General features: G+C 40.7%; 2 pseudogenes; both read left to right on the top strand.

Moving 5' to 3' along the window:
- The first annotated feature begins 1,020 nt into the window (after positions 1–1,020).
- On the top strand, positions 1,021–2,074 carry LOC109262145 (40S ribosomal protein S28-like; annotated as a pseudogene).
- Positions 2,075–2,742: 668 nt separating this feature from the next.
- LOC128776443 (60S ribosomal protein L12-like) lies at positions 2,743–3,809 on the top strand (annotated as a pseudogene).
- Positions 3,810–15,085: the final 11,276 nt, after the last annotated feature.

Genomic DNA, 15,085 nt, shown 5'->3' with positions numbered 1-15,085 from the left:
ATTGTGGCTGCTGAAGAGAGTGGAGGAATAATGGAAGGAAAAGAGCCAAAAAGAGAATCCCAAATTCTGACAACCCATACCTCTTAATGGCTCTTCAAACCATACATTTACAGAACAGACTGATAGCGATTCAGTTAGATAAAAAAAAATACTTGAATAGACACAGGACCTGCCACCCAAGAAACAGAGTTAGTGGTTATTATCAAAGGAAAAAAAAAACCAGAATCAAGATTTTCCATAACATTCCATAAGCATTTAAAATGACCAGGATACAACCCAAATTTATCTGACATACAAAAAGTCATGAATGTGGAACACATTCTTGAGAGGAAAGAAAATCTGGAAATGACCCCAAGATGAGATGACCCAGATATTGGAAGTAGAACAAAAGGATTTAAAAATGGCAATTATAATTATTCTCAATGAAGTAAAAGAAAATATTCTCATGATGAATGAAAAGATAAGACATCTCAGCAGAGAAAGAGAAATTCTTTAAAAAAAAACTGTAAGTGGAAACTTTAGTACTGAAAAATACAATATTAGAAATTAATGGACTTAATAGTCCATAGTGTCTATTAATTTGACTTTAATAGTCAAACTGTTAAAAGTCAAAGATAAAGAGTAAATCTTGAAGGCAGCAAAAGAAAAATGACATATTTGCCATTAAAAACCAAGGAAGTTGGAAGAGTAGAGTATCTTTAAATTTTTTTAAATGTTTATTTAGTTTTGAGAGAGAGACAGGGCTCGAGTGGGTGTGGGGCAGAGAGAGAGAGGGAGACACAGAATCTGAAACAGGCTCCAGGCTCTGAGCTGTCAGACACTGGGCTCAAACTTGGAAACAGCAAGATCATGACCTGAGCCAGTTGGTCGCTTAACTGACTGAGCCACCCTGGCGCCCCCAAGAGTAGAGTATCTTTAAAGTACAGAAAGGAAAAACTGACAACCCAGAATTCACTCCAGTGAAAATATTCTACAAGAATCAAGGTTAGCTCTCCATGCGACTGCTGCCAAGCAGCCCTCATGGACACAAACTGTGTGCAGTCCATCAAGTTGGCCAGGATCACCAAAGTGCTGGGCAGGACCAGCTCACAGGGACAGTGCATGCAGGTGTGTGCGGAGTTCATTGGATGACATGAACCACTCCACCATCTTTGATGTGAAAGGCCCTTTTTTTTTTTTTTTAAACTGGAAAAATTACTTTATGAAGCCTTAAGCACTGAGTATAATTAAATATAGTCCAGCATTAGATACAATAGTCCAATTCCAAAACAAAAGTTGTTATAGGTGAGGCCATGAAATTTCCTAACACTTGATTTTAATACATTGCACTAATTTTCTAAAACAACTCAGGAATATTTACAGTAGTTGGAGCATTTATGAAAATTCTGGCATCAGGTATATATTTATATATGTGTGTATGTAATTATATATATATATATCCATCCCAGAATTATATGAACTAGGAAACAAATGTAGATCTTAACAGCCATACTGGTATGCAAGATTTAAGACTGGGATTTATAAATGTTTTTCAAAGCATGGGGTTTGGGGAAAAAAGCAGACATCTTGTTTTCAAAACCTGAAGTTTTTCTCAGGACTGAAGTCAAAACTGTAACTGCCACAGAAAAGGAAAAAACGGGAAGCTTTTCTTGCTTTAATTGTTCATCTGCATCAGAAAGTCCAGTATCCCTGAGATAGGAACCACTGCAATAAGAAGGGAGTGAATAGGTTCTCCCAAAGGAAGATTGTTGCTTAATTATGCCTATTGCCCTGGTCATCAGGTGTAAACATTGCATTTCCCAACCTAATGCTTTGCAGCACCAAGACGTTTCAGTAATGGTTCATCGTAAACCCAACATTCTCCATCTTCATGAAATAGCCTTGTCTCCCACTGAATTTCCTTCTCTTTCCTTTCCCAGGCTTCTGCTCTTTGTCTTTCTTCAAGTCTATGCTTGGCTTCAGTTGCTGCATCAATGTCTCTGATTTTTAAGTTGAAAGTGACATCCTTCCAAAGGCAGCGGGATTTATGCTCACCCTACTGGAGTCAGAGCAAGAGGCTCGGAGGCTGAGCTAAACTTGTGGCTGTGTCCTGCATGTCTGGGTCAACCACTTGGCCCACAGTGATGATCTGTGTTTGTTAATACAGCATTTATATTGTTAAAAAAAAAAGCAAATCAAGGTTAAGTAAAGGTATTTTCAGATGAAAGAGAATTAACCATAAGCAAACATGTACTGTAAGAAATACCAAAGGAAATCTCTTTCTACATATCAACTACAACACAAAGGCTGAGATAGGGTGAAGGAATATGGATCAACACAGTTGTGAGGTTTTTGTAATTTGTGTGAAATGGAGCCATGTTTACTGGAAGCATTTTGTAAAAAAAAAATTAAGGATGTGTATTATAATTCCTAGGGCAAGCACTAAAAATAATGCAAAGAAGTAAAGCTAAAAAGCCAATAGGAAAATTAAAATTAAATCTTAAAAAAAAGTCAAAACAATAAAAAAATAGGAATGGAGGAACAGTAGAACAAAAGAAAACAAAACAAAAACCAGGGGGAAAATATAAAAAACAAATCTAAATGTTAGCTCCAAATTCAACCATACCAATAATTACATTAAATACTAATGGATTAAAACACTCCACTTAAAAGGCAGAGATAATCATATTGAAGAAAACAAGATCCAACTATATGTTGTCTACAAGAGACACACTTAATTTTATATTATATTAAGACACAGATATGTTGAAAGTAAATACGAGCAGTAAGTATAGGAAAGCTGAAGTGTCTATATTAATATCAGAAAAAGGAGAATTCAAGACAAAGAGTATTACTAGAGTCAAAAAGAAACATTTCACAATGATTAAGTATGGTCATTTCACCATGACTTTACTTGTAAATGTATACATGCCTAATAACAAAGATTCAAGATATATGAAGCAAAATTGATGAAATTAAAAAGAGAAATAGACAATTCCACAGTTGTTGGTGATTTTATCACCTCTCCCCAGCAATTGATAAAATGAAACTAAAAAATTCAGCACAACACTGAAGATTTAAACAACAGTCTTAACCACTTTGAATTGCTATTTGTAGAATATTACACTGAATTGCTGGTTATAGAATAAAAATTGCTATTTATAGATTATACATTCTTTTTCAAGGGCACATGTTGTATTAACCAGGATACATCATAAGCTGGGCCATAAAGCAAGTCTTAAGTTTAAAAGATTGACATCATAGCTTTTTGGCTTTTGGCTGGGAGGAGGCAAAGTTGCAACTGTCTTTGGTCGTCTGGAATCTAGGTTCATCCAACACCAGCTGCCTCCACTGTGCAAGCCTAAGTTTGGCCCTAATGAGATTAAAGTTGTATAAGTGAGATGTACCAGTGGGTAAGTGATGCCACATCTACCCTGACCCCCAAGATCGGCTCCCTGGGTCTATCTCCAAGAAAGGTTGGTGATGACATCACCAAGGTTACCAGTGATTGGAACTGACCATTCAGAACAGGACAGGTCCAGATTGAAGTGGTACTTTCTGCCTCTGCCCTGATTATCAAAGCTCTCAAGAAACTGCCAAGAGACAGAAAGAAGCAGAAAAACATCAAGCACAGTAGAAATACCACTTTTGATGAGATTGTTGACATTGCCCAACAGATGTGGCACCAATCTTTAGCTAGAGAACTCTCTGAAACCATTAAAGAGATCCTGAGGACTGCCTAGTCTTCGAGCTGCAATGCTGATGGCCGCCACCCTCATGACATCACAGATGACATCAGTAGTGGTATAGTGGAATGCCCAGCTACTTAAGAACTACAAAGGAAAAATATTTTAATAGAGGATCATTTAACAACAACAACCCCCCCCCCAAAAAACAAACCCAAACCAGATTGACATCACATAGACTATGTTCTCTGATTATGGTGGAATTAAATTAGAAATCAATAAGATAATTAGGAAAACTCCATGTATTTAGCAACTGAGTACCATACTTCTAAATAATCCATCAATTAAAGAAGAAGTAATAATGGAAATTAGAAGATATTCTGAATTAAATGACAGTGAAAACATAACACATTAGCATTTGTGGGATGTAGCTAAAGCAGTGCTGATTGTAGGACTGGAACAGGGAATATACAAGATGCACCTGGATCGTCTTGTGCCAGAGAGTAAGGGAATGCTCAAAAATCAAAAGGATAGGGGCATGTTCAAGGGATACAGGAGCAACCTAAAAAAGCTCCCATGACCAAAGCTGGTACAATTTGAGCTACAAAACCAATAATGAAGCATTGTATTATAGTTCAAAATATAAAATAAATATCCATGAATGTATATTGATATAAATAAATGACTGAATATATAAATATGGGAGAACAGACAAGTCTTGGTTACAGAGGAATTCTAAATAGATTATGTGAATGCTACTCCCCAGCCCCTTGAGTACAAGCTGTACTTCATGATTTGCTTCTAAAGAGTAAAGTATGGAAAGGGATGGGGGGGAGGGGAATAACTTTACAGTGGAGAAAGCTGACAAACACCACCTCAGACAAATGATCAAGATTAACACTGTCATTGATAAGCCATACTAATACATGCCCTTGATACGATGTGATGAGAATGGCACTTCACTTTCATAGTCTTCCTCCCCCGAACCTGTAACATCAGTCTAACCATGAGAATGACAAACTGAGAGAGATAGTCTATAAAATACCTTACAAGTATTCCTTAACACAGTCAAGGTCATCAAAAACAAGAATCTGAGAAACTGTCACAGCTCAAGAGGGCACTAAAGAGACCTAATGACTAAATACAATGGAATATCCTGGATGGGATTCTGGAAAATAAAAAGGACATTAGGGAAAATCTTGTGAAGTCCAAAAAAAGTGTTGATTCAGTTAATAGTAATATACTAATGTTGATACCTTAATTATGACATGTAATTATATACATGACAGCAATGTAAAGTATCAACAATAGGGGAAAAGGGTGAGGGGAATATGGAAACTCTGTGCCATCTTTGCAACTTTTCTGTAAATCTGATAATCTTCTAAAATTTAAAATTTATTTAAAAAATTAAGGGGTAGGGTGGCTGAGTGGCTCAGTCCGTTAATCATCTGACTTCAGCTCAAGCCATGATCTCATGGTTCGTGAGTTCAAGTCCCTCATCAGGCTTTGTGCTGACAGCTCAGAGCCTGGAGCCTGCTTCCGATTCTGTGTCTCCCTCTCTCTCTGCCCTCCCCCGCTTGTGCTCTCTCTCTCTTTCTCTCTGTCAAAAATAAATAAACATTTAAAAAATTTTTTTTAATTATGGGATGGACCTAGAACAATACATAGAGGGAAATTTATAGGTTTAATGCTTACATCAGAAAAGAAAAAAAATCTTAAAATCAATTACCTGAGTTTATCACTTTAGATGTTAGAAAAGGAGAAACTAAACCCAATGTCAATAGAAGGAAGAAAATAATAAAGACCAGAACTCAATGAAATATAAAGTGAACAAATAATCAAGAAAAGAAAAATGAAAAAGCTGGTTCATTGAAATGATCAATAAAATTTGTAGGGCTCTCATCAGACTGATCAAGACAAAAAAAGACAAGACACAAATTAATAATATGAGGAATGAAAGAGAAAACATTACTATAGACCCTACAGTCATGAAAAGAATAATAAGGGAATATTGTGGACAACTTTATACCCATAGATGTGATACCTAGATGAAAAGGACACATTCCTTGAAAGACCAAAATTGCCAAAACTGATTTGAAAAGAAGTAGAAAACTTTAATAGGCCTATATAAAATAAAGAAATTGAATTCCTAGTTAAAACTTCATCCACAAAGATAGCTTCAGGTCCAGATGGCTTCACTAGTGAATTCTATTAAATGTTTAAGGGAAAAAAAAAATACTAGCCTCACAAAAATTCTTTAAGAAAATAGAGGAGGAGGGAACACTTCCCAATTTATTTTATGAGGCTGGTATAACTCCGATTCCAAAACCTGATAAAGACATTACAGAGAGAGAGAGAGAGAGAGAGAGAGAGAATGACAGAGGAGTATCCCTCATGAACAGAGACATAAAAATCCTTATTAAAAAATCCTTAATAAAATATTAGCAAATAGAAACCAGTGACATATAAAAAAGGTAATATATCATGACCAAATGAGATTTATTCCAGGAATGTGAGATTGGCTTAACATTTCAAAATCAATATAACTCAACAAATTAACAGAATAAAGGAGGAAAACAATATGATCATTTCAACAGATGCAGAAAAACTTTTGTCACATTAGATACATCAAAAAAAAACACAAAAACCTCAGCAAATTAGGAATAGAAGGGAACTTTCTCAACCGAATTAAAGGGATCTTCTAAAAACCTACATTTTACTCTAAGGTGAAAGGCCCAGTGATTTCTCCCTTAGATTAGGAACAAGGCAAAAATATCTTCTCTCCCCATTTGTATTCAGCATCGTATCAGAGGTTATAGCCAGTGTAAAACATGCCAATAAAAAGAAATAAAATGCATAAATATTGGACAAGAAGAAGTAAAACTGCCTTTATCTGCAGATAACATAATTGCACGTGAGGAAAATTCCAAAGATTCTACAAAAAAACTACTGGAACTAATAAATGAATTCAGCAAGATCTCAGGATATAAGGTCAATAAACAGAAATTACTCTTATTTTTATATACTAACAATGAACATTTAGAAAATAATTTTTTAAAATCTCCATTTGCGGTAGCATAAAAAATACTTAGGAATAGATTTAACAAAAGATGTGCAAGATCTGCACATTGAAATCTAGAAAACATTGCAAAGGAAGACTTAATTAAATGGATTCCATGTTAATGGATTGGAACATTCAATATGATTAAGATGGCAATTTTCCCCAAATTGACCTAAAGACTCACTGCAATCTTAATGAAAATCCTAGAAAGCATTTTTGAAGAAATTGACATGCTGATGCTAAAATTTATATGAAAAAGACAAAATACATAGAAGAGCCAAAATAATTTTGAAAAAGAAGGGAAAATTGGATCACTTTCATTACCTGATTTTTAAACTTGTCATAACTTACAGTGATCAAGATGTACGGTATTGAAATAAATATAGATAAATCAATGGAACAGACTAGAGAGTCAGAAGTAGATCTACACTTAGTGAATTGATTTGTTTTAAAAAAAAGACTAAAAAGGCTATTTTTTTCTCTTTTTAAAAAATTGACTTTATTTATTACAGTGGTTTTGGGTTCATAGCATAAGTGAGCGGATAGTACGAAGAGTTCCCATATACGTTCCACTCTGACAGACATGCAGCCTAACCTACTATCAACATCCCTCACCAGAGTGGTACATTTCTTTTTTTTTTTTTAATTTTTTTTAACGTTTATTTATTTTTGAGACAGAGAGAGACAGAGCATGAACGGGGGAGGGCCAGAGAGAGGGGGACACAGAATCTGAAACAGGCTCCAGGCTCTGAGCTGTCAGCACAGAGCCCGACGCGGGGCTCGAACTCACAGACCGCGAGATCATGACCTGAGCGGAAGTCGGCCGCTCAACCAACTGAGCCACCCAGGCGCCCCAGAGTGGTACATTTCTTATAACTGATGATCCTATATTGATCATCATTGTCATCCAAAACCCATAGCTTACATTAGGTTTTACTCTTGGTTGTATACATTCTATAGGTTTTGACATATGTGTGGAAGATATCCAACATGAAGTATCATAAAGAATAGTTGCACTTTCCTAAGGATCATCAATTGATTTTTGACAAAGGTGCCAAGGCAAGGCACTTGGAAAAAAAATGGTCTTTCAACACATGGCTCTGGGACCACTGAATATCTGTATTTAAAAAACTAAATCTTGTTCCTTACCTTAAACTATTCAGAAATACTAACTCAAAATGAATCATAGCGTTAAACATGAAATGACAACTAGAAGAAAGAATAAAAGGAGATCTTCACTACATTAGGTTAAGCAAATATTTCATAAAAATCCAGAAAGTACACATCAGTTGATAAAATTAACTTCACTAAAATTAAAAACCTTTTGGGGTACCTGGCTGGCTCAGTCGGTAGAGCATGCCACTCTTGATCTTGGGGTTGTGAGTTTGAGCCCCACGTTGGGTGTAGAGATTACTTAAAAATAAAATATTTAAAAAATTAAATTAAAATTTTTGCCTTTCAAAAGACACAAGTAAGAAAACAAAAAGCAGGTCACTGACTGAGAAAAAATATTTGCAATGCACACTTATGATTAGGATTTGTACTCAGGATATAGAGAACTCTTACAACTCAATAAGAAGACAAGCAATCAGTAAAAAATGGGCAGTTTGAACACATACTTTTCAAAAGAAGATATAAGAATGGCCAGCAAATATATGAAAAGATGCATCACTAGTTATGACGAAGATGCTATGGTAAGCCCCTATGAGATATTCCCTCACACCCACTAAAATAGGTCAAGTTCAAAAGACTGCTAAAACCAAGTGTTGGCAAGGATATGGAGCAAGTATAACTCTTCCCCAGTGTTAGACAGAATGCAAAATCGTACAGCCACTTTAGAAAATAGTTTGGTAGTATCTTACATTAAACATATACTTACCCTGTGACCTGTCAATCCCACTCCCAGATATTTACCCAAGAGAAATGAAAACATACGTCCACACAAAGACTTGTACCTGAATGTTCATAGAAGCTTTATTCAAAATAATTAAAAATGGAAAAGAAATCAAATGTCCATCTACTGCTGAGTGGATAAACAGATACGCTACTCGCCAATAAAAAGGAATGAAACATGAATACAAGCACATGAATGAATCTCAAAAACATCGTGCTTAGTGAAAGAAGTCAAAACAAAAGACTGATGCTGCCCTGTTCCATTTATATGGAATTCTAGAAAAGGCAAAACTGCAGTGACAGAAAACAGATCGCGAGTGTCAGGGGGGAGGGCATTGACAGCGATGGTTGCATGAGAAAAGTCTTCAGGGTGATGGAAACATCTGTATCCTGAGTGTGGTTGTGTTTACAGGACTGTATCCGGTTACTACATTTTCATCAAATTTTACACTTAAAGTGGATGAATTTCATTGTATAAAATTATACCTGGTTGCAGTGTGCTGAACAGATTGAAAGCAACAAGAGTGGAGGCCAGGAGGCCTGTTGGGAGGCTGAGGTGTCTCCTTTGCCCCCACCTTTCAAACAGCACCCTTTTCCAATTACTTTGTAGCTGGAGAGTCTGACAGAGCAGACTTGGGGGACCTGCTTATTTTCTAGCTCGCTATGATATGAAGGATCAAATCACCACCACTGCTCTGGCCACCATCTCCCTCTCTGGCTGGTTCCCAAGGATGTTATTATTGGGTTAACTGAGATCTTGTCTACAAAGCAATCCCACTTCCATGGAGACCAATATCCACTAAGCCCAAGGAGGTTAAGCGGTTCATCCACTGCAACTTGATTTCTCTAGGCCTCTGGTTTTTTGTCTGCAAAGGGAAGGGCTTAACTACATGACCTGTAAAGACCCCCGAGCCCCTAACAGCTTGTGATTTAAAGTACAATGCAGACTTGATTCGAGTTTTTATTTACAGTCTTCATATGTATGCTCCTCAGCAGGGATGCCCTCTCTTCCTCAGCACCTGATTGCATCTTCCTCAGACTTCAAGGGCCAGCTAAAGTTTTCCTCGAACCCCATGAAGCCCCTTCTTACTATTCTAAGCCCACCGATCCGGCTCTCCCACTGCAGTTATGGTCTGTTCTGAATAATTTAGCCCTTACGTGCAGTGTAACACAAACCCTTTTGGCTGTTATTTTATATAAAATATTGGTCTTTTCTCCTCAACCAATTTGCAAAAGCCTTGAGGGTCTTCTATTTCTCAGGCTCTCCCCTTCCCCAACCCCCCTGCCGAACACACACACACACACACACACACACTCTCACACTGAAGCTCACACACTGCTGTGAACTTTGAGCATTAGGTACATATTCAATACAGTCTTGTCTTGTTAGCTTACTGTTGCTCTCAATCGGCTTCTACAACCTGCTTTTCTTCACTTCTGCTGAATTGCCTGCCTGCCTTCTGGTCTAACACTGGCTGCGCTTGTGCAGGGACCAAACAGGAGACCTGCAGCTGGTTCTCAGAAATCATTAGGAAGCAGAAATTCTATCTGGCTGCCAAGATGCCACCCACTGTCCTTATTGTTCCTAATTTCACTAGAAGTTGACAGTGTGTATACTCAGAAATCTTCCCACCGACAGATGCCTGGCTGAAGGTGGGGGAAGAAGAGACCTAAATGAGAGAATTTTTTCCCATGTTCTCTCAGAGATGATCATTGGCCCGAAAGCATGATTTCTTTTGGACGGAGACCAATTCCTATCTGGTCCTAAGCACATGGGTCCCAGACATATGTAGATCAAGGCTTATTTCCAGGGTTTTATAGAAATAAAACCAATTTACCTTATGTTGAAATGTACGGTCTTGAAAGTCAGCTAGACTTAGGGTCAAGTCCTGGATTTGCCACCTACTTGCTATGTGACTTTGGAAAAATGATAGAGCCTTTCTGTGCCCCGGTTCCTGTATCTTTAAGGTCTTTGAGAGACACAGAGAAGATGACACACGTACGGTGCTTATTTCTGCTCTTTGTGTCATGCCCAGAACGCAGGATGTGAAGCAAAACTATTCCCCTTTTCCAACGGGGAGGCCCAGGCTGGGTGTGCCCCGGGAGGGGAGGCTGGTGGGACACACTCTCCAGGGCCCTGCTGGGAAGTGCTGCCTGCAGCTGTGGAATTCGGGGGCGGGTCCTTGCAGGCTTCAAAGGCTCAGCCCTTCCTTTTGAAAGGGGAGTATTTGCAGCTCATTAGCTCTGTGGCAGGGACCACCAACCAAAGCAAATAAGGGCTCTGGCTTAGCCTCCACAGATCCCCAAAGACCTCTGCAGTTTTTTGGAGAAGAGAAGTTTGCTTCCCCTAGATTGGCACAGGACGAGAGGCTGGGTGTAGAACACAAGGGTATGAGCACATAATAAGCAACAGCCCTTGTGCTGGAGAGAAAGCTTTAGATGCTGCAGAATAAGCCAGCTTCATTGGCCTAACACAGTGTCCTGCACATCTGGACCCTTCGGGGGCTGGGGGGGAATGCCATTTGATGATGATGCTGGTACGATAACATCATTCCCCAAAGAACTCTCAGGCGAGATGCACATCAGAGACCAAGACAAATGTCCTCCTGCTGTGCTAACCACACACCACGCAGTGCTGCCCTCCAGATCAGAGCCCTAGAGTGAAGGGGTGGGGCTTCTTGTCGTTTCCAGCACCAGTAGAAACCCTGGGCTGGACCCACAGAGAACCCCACAATCACAGGGCTCCCAGAAGCTCCAGCCCAGGGTTCTGTGTCTGGGCAGGAACGTGTCTAAGGTTAACCGAATTGTAATGAGTACACGGAGTTCTGTCTCTCCAGATCTTTTTTTTTTTGGGGGGGGGAGGGGGTAGGAGAAGGAGGGGAGCTTTCACAGTGCCCTCACTCAACACCGATGGCATTTTGTAGCTCTTCCTCTGTCCCGGAAGTGTGGATCACAAGCCTCTTAATTTGGCTTCAGGGGATTGGGCTCTACGCTGGCCTCAGAGGGAAAGCAATACACAGTCTTTATCAGGAACGTGGAAACAGCACTTTGCCCCCTTAAACACCTTTCCCTGGGTGGGTGTTGCCTGCAATCATTTTAAAGCCTTTATTCCTGCAATGAGGGAAAATGAAAAGGCAAGTATCTCTAGGTTGACCTAACACAGGGTTTTAAACTCACACAGAAGTACAAGTGGTGGAGTTTAAAGATGTTTTCCAAGGGCATGTTTTACTAGGCAGGCAAGAGATGGTTAAGGTACTAGGTTTTAGAGCCTGGATACTTCTGGATAGTTCTACTGGATAGTTCTGCCCAAAGCTTTTACTTAGGGTCATGGAGTAACCAGAATGGCCCTTCTTTATTGGAAGTCAGTGGTGGGTAGATGTGGATTGATTGGCAGAGTCTGGGTGATGCTACGTGGTAGGTGCTTAATACAAATTCTGGATGTATTCCTGCCCACAACAGGCTGACATTCTATTGGACTTTGAAGGACAGACCTTCAGTCTTCTTTGTTCATTGAAGATGCCTAGATGTCCCTAAGGATGCCAACACTCTACCTCATTTAATCAGGAGACTTATGGGGAAGGAGATTAAGGTGGTATTAAGAAAATGACAGTGTTTGGGGGCCGTGAAGAGTCACATTTATTCAGGTACTTGTAAGTGTCAAAGAAGAGGGGTTAAGATGGGATTTGAGCTGGGCAGGGTATTGAGGAGGGTGAAGAACGAAGGAAGTAGAAAGAGGGAAAAGGAAGAAGGAAAATGTTTTTTATTTATGTCTTTATATTTTATTTATTATTATTTTTTTAATGTTTATTTTTGAGAGAAAGCAGAAGTGGGGACGGGGCAGAGAGAAAGAGAGAGAGAGAGAGAGAGAGGCAGAGAGAGAGAGGCAGAATCCAAAGTAGTCTCCAGGCTCTGAGGTGTCAGCACAGAGGCCAACTCAGGGCTCGAACTCATGAACCGTGAGATCATGACCTGAGCCAAATTTGGATGCCTAACCACCTGAGCCACCCAGTTGCCCCTATGCTTTTGTATTTTAAATGGAAATAAGTGCATGGGGAGAAAAAGAGAGAGAAAGGGGAAAGAGGCAGGGGCAATGCAATACAGAGACTTTCCAGACACTGGCGAATGGGCCTTATTCCCCCTCCTCTCTCTGCAGCCAGGAATCTAGATACTTCTTCAGGAACATGCTCCCTTGTACAGCTGTGCGGGTAGATTCCACATGTCACTCCCATATCCTGGCCCTTTTTCTGAGACTGAGACTATATCCTGAAGCTTCTTCTCTTTCTTCTGAGGCTTTACAGCTAGCCAGCAAATAGTTAAGGTTCTCTCAGATTTCCTCTCTTCTATTCCTTTCCTTTCCCTCCCCTCCCTGCCACCCATTCGCACTCCCAGCTCCCTCTCCTTTTTCTCCCCCCCGCCCCCCCCACCTCCCTCTTCTCTCCTGGGCAAGTCTGGCCTCCAGGACTGTGCCAAGCAGCCCACAGCTCTGGCAGAGGTGCTGGAGACGACTCAGCCAAGGGGCCCAAACTAATGAATTCAAGACCTGTACGGCTGGCCCACAGAAATTTCGAGGCTTGGGCCTTGCAGGAAAAAGCAGAAAACTGACCCGTTGTCGGGAAGATTTACACCCCAGGGCCCAGCAGGCCCTATTGCATCAGGCAAACAATTACTTGGAAAACTACATTTTGTTGAAACAAAGGACACTCAAAAAAAAAAAAAAAAGGTTTAATTCCTTGCTGCTGCCTCCCCCAGCTGCAGCTAGTTTTCCCCGAGTCACTGGTTCCTTCCTTATTGTGTCCCTCTCACCACAGAGAAGGGGGGCGGTGCGGTTCGGGAGTTTGGCTGCTTCAAAATCAAATGAGCAGGTCAAAATGCCGCATCTGGAGGACAAGATGCCCCTCTAGGAAGGGGAGCTTGGCAGGAGCAGAAAACCCAAGCCTGGGCCTTGACATTGCTTTGCACCCTTCACCCCTCCAGAGCAAGCGCTTTGGAATTCCCTCCTGCCGGGGTGGGGCGGTGTGGGCAGCGACTCTGAAAGGGAGCTCCCAGCACCAGGGCCTTGCTACATGATCAGGAACACCGCCTGGCTCCAAAATCCCAACTCCTTAGGGGCAACCACAAAACATAGTCCTCCCAAAGTGGCCGCAAGTCTCGGAGAGCTCTCTGTGGGACCTGATTGCTATTTTCCAGTACTTAAAAGCTATCATTTGGAAGACAGATAGATTTACTCAGTGTGGAGCCAGAGGAGAAAATTAAGGCCAAAAGTGGGAGTTATAAGAAAACAGAGTTAGGGCTCAAGAAAAAGAACAGTTCTGTTGCTGGTGTCATTGGGAGGAGGTGACTTCTCCAGATCTGGAGGTGTTCAGGCAGAGGGAATTTTGAGATGGGTGTCTCGGTATTCACTATCTCCCCATGTGCCACTGGAAGATAGGTACTCTATTTTGTTTGTCTATATACAGTGCCTGGCATGTACTTGGCAGGTACTCAACGTTTGTTGAATGAATCGATGATTGGAAACCATAGGACAGAAAGTTGTATTAAGTCGTATCTAAGGTCTTTTCCAACAATGACCCTCTGGGAGTCTCTGAATGTTTTCTCACTTTTCAGAGGCCAGAAATAGAACGAAGTTTGGAATCAGAGAGAGGTAGGTCCACACTCAGAGGTCACTGGTGGCTGTGGTAGGAACAGGTAGGACTCCTTTCCTATGGCTTAAAACACCAGGCTGGTTCCCAGCAGGGCCCAGGAACCACACAAGGGGCTGAAGCAGTGAGCTCTTTCCTTCTTAGCTTTGAACAGAACTTCTCACAGCACTGAGAAAGAAGCCTGGGGGTCTGTGAGCCCTCTCAACACCACCAAAAGGGAATAACAGCATGTGCTGGGGGCAGGGGAAGGCGTACAGATGGACCGGTGCTGTCCCTACTGCCTACTTCCAGCTGAGCCACCTTGCTTTTCTATGTCTGATATACTGGAGTCTCCTACAATATTTTTTGAAGAAAGGGCTACACGCTGGGAAAGTTGAAAATTGTAGGCCTGTAGGATTCATTCGTTTTCTGAGCACCTACTATGTACCAGACATTGCTCTAGGTACTGGGGGTGTGACAGTGAAACAAATGGACAAAAATCCCTGCCCTCAGGAGCCTCTATTCTAATGGAGACAGACGAACAGACAGGAAAATAGAGGGTGTTAGAAGATGCTAAGTGCTGTGGAGAAAAATAAAGCAGGGAGAGGGAATAGGGACTGTGGAGAACTGCAATTTTAAATTAGGCAGTAAGACAAAGCCGCAGGGAGGAGGTGACATTTGAGTGAAGACTTGAGGGAGGTGAGTGAGCCATGTGGGAAGTGCATTCCGGGCCAAGGACCAACTGGGACAAAGGCCTGCCTCCTGTGTGGAAGAACAAGGAGGCCGGTGCAGATGAAGCAGGGTGTGGCAGGCAGCTTTCACGGTGGCTTCTAGTGATCTCTGCCTCC

The sequence above is a fragment of the Panthera pardus genome, unplaced genomic scaffold (genome assembly GCF_024362965.1).
Source record: "Panthera pardus isolate Hobbes unplaced genomic scaffold, ASM2436296v1 HiC_scaffold_13, whole genome shotgun sequence".
Taxonomy (NCBI): domain Eukaryota; kingdom Metazoa; phylum Chordata; class Mammalia; order Carnivora; family Felidae; genus Panthera; species Panthera pardus.
This window is presented reverse-complemented; position numbering and strand designations above follow the sequence as displayed.